The sequence below is a fragment of the Nothobranchius furzeri genome, chromosome 13 (assembly GCF_043380555.1).
Source record: "Nothobranchius furzeri strain GRZ-AD chromosome 13, NfurGRZ-RIMD1, whole genome shotgun sequence".
In the NCBI taxonomy this organism is placed as follows: Eukaryota; Metazoa; Chordata; class Actinopteri; order Cyprinodontiformes; family Nothobranchiidae; genus Nothobranchius; species Nothobranchius furzeri.
In genome coordinates this window covers 65,184,125-65,190,124 of record NC_091753.1, presented here as the reverse complement: position 1 = coordinate 65,190,124, position 6,000 = coordinate 65,184,125, and positions in this window count along the sequence as shown.

Genomic DNA, 6,000 nt, shown 5'->3' with positions numbered 1-6,000 from the left:
CCGACCCCCAAAGCCCCGCCCAGATCCCCCCACGGGGCCGGCCACCCCCACACCCCGAGCCCCCAGGCCGCCACCCAGACCCGCCCAGGGGCAATGCAGCTGCCACTCAGTGACCCATGGCCACCGCCCAGACCTCCAAGGGGCCCCACTCACAACCGCCAGTAGTCCACCCCCGAGGCAACCCAACGACTGAAAATGTAATTTATGTTGAATACAAAAATATATGCTGAACTTTATAACAGATCGCGGGTGTTGTTGGACGTTCAAAATGTTTTTTCTTTATTTTTTTTTCTCCTGCATCCGTACAGCAGCCTGGACTCACTGTTTGTTTTTATAGGTAGAAAATTCTGTTACCCTGGTGTAAATCCATATTATTCATGTAAAAGTTGAATAAACTGTTTAATTTGGTTCTTCTGTCTCCTAAATAGAGTCTGGACTCCTTTGAATCTACTTAAGACCCTCCTATAGCAAATAACAAGCTGGTCACCATTTATTCTAGCTAAAACTTTCTGTGACCTCTGTGTAAATCCATATAATTTTTCATCCTTCTCTTCTATGGTTATTTGTGTGTGTGTGTGTGAGCGTGCATGCTTGTGTTAAATTTTTTTCCTAAAACAACAGTAAGATAAGAACAAAAATGAACTTTATTCTCCCTTTTAAGGTCAATAGTGACATTTGTCAGTGTCTATAAACAAAACTCAAAATGAAGGCATCCAGGGAAGGAACAATTTTAAATAAACTCTTAAAGTGTCTCTTACTCGTCACAAGCAAAACAGCTGTGTGGTGCTTCAGCATCAGGCTGGCCAACACAGTCACTGTGGTACCACCGCTGGCAGTGGTCACATTGGATCTGAAAAGATATGAAATAAAATATACAGTAAGGTCACATACTTTTCTAGAATAACTGATGACCAGCGTGTGATCAGCTAGGGTGAGGTCACAAACCGCCAAATGTGGGACAACGTGAAATTCCAATATAACGAGATAAAGTAAAATAAATAAATAAACTTTAATTCTGCCTTGTAGCTTCAACATCACTGTTAAAAATACATACATTTATTATCATCATCATATTGTTCATGTACTATACATTCTATTTCCATTCTACTTGAACAAGCAAACAGCAAAAATTTTCAGACTATTTCACAGTTCCTCTCAGTTTACCACAGCCTCGGGCACTTTGGACCTTCCACAGTGGCTCTGAGTAAATTTAGTAAAAATGATTTTAAACCATCAACTCACTGTAATAATATAGACAAGCCCACAATAAAAAAATGCATGTTTAAGCAGCTTTTCAGAGTTTTCATTGAATATTTTCCACAGCCAACTATTTGACAGACAAAGTACCAGTAACATTTGTAGATGTATTTGTTGGTTTTTAATTAATTTTCCACTAATATCAGCATGCCATTGAAAGAATATTCATATTTATTTTTGCTTTTTTAAATTTATAAACAAAATGGTGTTGTTGTTTTTTCGAAAATGACAAAACATCTCTTATTTAGGGAAGATAAGGAACATCACTGTTTGAAAAACGTCAGGTCTCAAACAATTCAGATTTAATCTAATAACTGATTTCCTTTGAGTGGCTTTTTCCTCAAAATTCTGAGAATAAGTAATGAAGGCTTCCATTTAATTATTTCAGCATTTCTTTAATGTGCTTAAAAATAATTTATCTTGTATGTATGTGAGACAACAACTGCAGCACCTTGTCTGTGTTAAAATCTTTATGTTTTTAGCATGAACCTGTCTAATTACTGGCAAACCTGCTTTTGACCAAATGTTTTTCGTGACTCGGATTTTCTGAACCGTTTCACGGTTGAACCGCTGTGACATGCTAAACGACTCTGAGAAACATCACAGAGATTGTCAGAGCCACCCTGAACACTTAAGTAGAGTCAAATGAGTCCAGACTCTATTTAGGAGACAGAAAAACTAAATTAAGCAGTTTAATTAAACTAATATATGAATATTATGGATTTATACCAAGGTAACCGAATTTTCTACCTATAAAAATGGTGACCAGCTTGTTATATAAGTCAAGACTCTATTTAGGAGACAGAAGAACCAAATTAAACAATTTATTTAAACTTTTACATGAATATTATGGATTTAAGGTCACAGATTTTTCTACCTATCAAAATATGGTGACCAGCTTATTATTTGAGGGTCTTAAGTAGAGTCAGCTGAGTCCAGATTATATTTCGGAGGTAGAAGAACCAAATTAAACAGTTTTATTACACGCATATGACTATTATGGATTTACACCAGGGTGAGAGAATTTTCTACCTATAAAAACGAACAGTGAGTCCAAGCTGCTGTACGGACGCAGGAGAAAAAAATTAAAGAAAAAAGTTTCGAACGTCCAACAACACCTGCGACCACTCTCCTATACTCTGTGATGTTACGTTGCCATGTCCTGTCTCTGTGTGTGAAGCTCCCGCTACTAGGTTCAGAGCCCTGGATGCAGAAACTGTTTCAAAGTTTGTGGACTGTATGTCTCTAAGGTTAGAGACCTTTAACCCTGATCCATCTAACACTGAACACTATTCACAACACTTTGATTTACTTTGTAATCAGGTCCTGGACGTGGTTGCCCCTCTCAAACTTTGCAAGTCTCGGCCAAGGAGGGAGCCATGGCTCTCTGATGTCACACGGGCTTGCAGGCAGGCGTGTAGATCCTCTGAGAGAAAGTGGAAAAAGGATGGCCTACAGGTCTCGCGTGAGTTATTCAGAGCATCTCTGGTTGCTTATCAGGATGCTGTGAGGGCTGCCAGAACGGCCTAATTTGCAGACATCATCGAAACTAACTCCAATAATCCTAAGATCCTCTACAAAACACTAAACTCTGTTCTGGTGTATCAGGAGCCTAGCTCCATGTCTCCTACAGCTGCTGGAAACTCTGAAGCTTTCACAGATTCTTTGTAGATAAAGTATCAGGCATTAGAGCTGCTATTTCTGGTAACTCTGTTGACCCTGCTCCAGTTCCTCCATCACCACTCACCCTGAGCTCCCTCAATACAGTTTCATACTCTGAGCTGAGTAAGCTTGTTGCGAGGCAGAAGCCATCTGGCTCTCCACTTGATGTTCTACCGCCTCGTCTCTGGAAGGCTGCCTTTCCGTGCCTTGGCCCTTCACTTGGTCAGATTATCAATGGGAGCCTCAGCACAGGTGTGGTCCCAGCTGCTTTGAAAGCAGCAGTTATTCGGCCGACCCTGAAGAAACCTGGTGCTGATGTCTCTGTGATAGAAAATTACAGGCCTATCTCTACCCTGCCTTTTACATCAAAACTGCTTGAGAAAGTCGTTTATCAGCAGCTGGTCTCACATTTAGCTGACTCTGATCTGTTTGAGGTTTTCCAATCAGGGTTCAGGTCTGGCCATAGCACAGAGTTGGCTCTACTGAGGGTCCTAAATGACATCTGTCTATCACTAGATCAGGGAACATCTGTGGTGCTTCTGTTGTTAGATCTGACAGCAGCCTTCGACACAGTTGACCACGCGATTCTACTCGATCGCGTGGAACTATGGGTTGGAATCAAAGGGTCAGCTCTGGACTGGTTTAGATCGTATCTCCACAACAGGACATTCTGTGTTAAACTGGGTGATGTTTTTTCTTCTTGGGAGGGGCTCCGCTGGGGGGTCCCGCAGGGATCGATCCTTGGTCCTCTTTTGTTTGCCATTTATCTGCTACCTCTGGGGTCAATCTTTCGTAAACATGGCCTATCATTCCATCTGTATGCTGACGATTGCCAGATTTACTCTCCATTGTGTCAGGAGAAAGGTCACTCCATCCAGTCCTTTGTGTCCTGTCTTAACGAGGTGAAGTCTTGGCTAATGGCCAACGTTCTGCATCTGAATGAGGGAAAGACAGAGCTCATTGTTTTTCACCCCAACAGCAGGAATGTGGATCGTTGTGTTGATCTGTACGTGTAGGCTTTATCCACCGCTCCAAATCATCCTCCATGCTTGCAGCTAAGTGGCCCCACAGTCGATGATGCTACGTGACTATTTTTCTTCAGGTTCACTCTCGCGGGGAACCTTTGCAAGAGCTCGCCAAAAAAGCATTGCAAGAGCTCGCAAAAGTATTGCAAGAGCTCGCAAAAAAAGCGTTGCGAGATCTCGCAATACTTTTTGTCCCCTCCCATGTCCCTTTAGGGGCTCAGTAGGATCCGCTAGAAAGTTCAGCATATATTTGTGTATTCAACTTAAATTACATTTTCAGTCACTGTGACAATAATCAAACACTAGAAGAAACCATGAAGCCCAACATCTCAGCTGGAACAATTGTTACGCAGTTTACGTAAGCTTTCTTCTTCTTCTGTCGCTATAAGACTCAGAAAATGAGAACTAGTCATTAGCGCACCCCACAGTCACAGATTACGCTGTAACACACCGGCACCAGAATGCATACCTGCACTTCTACTATACCTCTCAGTGTAGGACTCTTTCATAAGGGTACATGCACATTGGTAGTTTTTACGGTTATTCATGAGGCAAAATCTCCAACATTTTTGAAAAACTAATCCATCTTCCAGTAAAAGCAAAGCATCCAGCCCACCCCTCCAAATGTGTAAAATGTGCATCACAGCCTCTAGGCGCGCCGCGCGCACCATCAGCTACGTCAGCCCAGACAAGAGCAGAGCACATAGAGAAAGAATAGAGGATAATTGTGTCTGGATGTGGATGGAGATTACATTTTACAGCAGCCTGATCATCATTTAAATACGTAAACCATCACCTGTCTTCTAGTCCACGCTATCAGCATTATTTTATCTGGTGTGTGTGTGTGTGTGTGTGTGTGTGTGTGTTTTCCACTTCAAACACTGGTCTAACCAACCAGACCAGTGTGTCCAGTAACATATTAATGTTACAATTAAACAGTTTCACTTCATGTAGGCTAGGAACATTTCACCTGCCGTGGCCCGACCGCTTCTGCTCCACATAAACTTTGTGCGTGATCAAATGTCTCTACAGGTGCTTTATGAGCTGAAGAGGCTATTCTGCCTCAGACTGGATGCGTCATGCGTCTCCATATTAGAGACGGGAACAAGCGCTGTTCAGCCAAAGTTTCATAATCAGAGAACATTTTTCCAAGTGACACGTCCCTCAGAGAGACCGGGTTTCCAGACCGTTTCAGTGGGAGGAAATCTTACCGCATGCGCCGTGGTTCTGCGCTGCGAACCCCTCTACAGATCTTCAGCTCATTGTCCACCGTGCTCGCTCCGAGCCGCGCTGAACACATGTCCAGTATAAAGCTCTGATTTTCTGATGGGAATCAAGTTACCTCCGCAATGTGCATAACGATTAAAAGGTCAGCTCATCCATGCGCATCAGCGTGCGTCGGGGTAATTCTTTCAAAACAACCAACATCCTTGAGTTTATCCGTCAAAATAAACAGTCAAATGTAAATATCTGTAACCTGCCATTTAACTGTTTTGCATTCTTGTGAAGATTGTTGCAAAGAGAAACAACTAATCCTGGTTAACCCCAGAGCCAAGCGCACTGGGCTGTACTGACTGTAAATGAGGGGGAAACGATTTAATCGGATCCTTTTCTTTTCAACATGGTTTAATGTAAAGTTTCATTCAGTACAAACTTTAGTTACACCAATCTAACGAGACAGAGCCTGGATTTGTATTCTGAACAGTTTAAACATTTCTAAAACAGAGACGTGCGTGACACGTCTAAAATTCGCACCTGCTCCGCTATTATGGAAATTAAACTAACATCATGAATAACTTAAAATTGTTTTAGGCACAGACAGACAAACTTCTGGGTACATTTTATACAAAGTGTTTTATTAATTATCTTTTGTTGAAATATAACTTTGACATACACAAAAAACGGGTATTGGTTGCTGGTCAACGCAGCTCAAGGCTATGGGGTGGGCCCATGGCCTGGTAGGCCCACCCGTAATGCCGCGGCTGATGTGGCCGCAGATCTGATGAAATTACAACAAAGTCAACGGCCTAAGGAACCCTGGTGCCAAGTAGAGCAC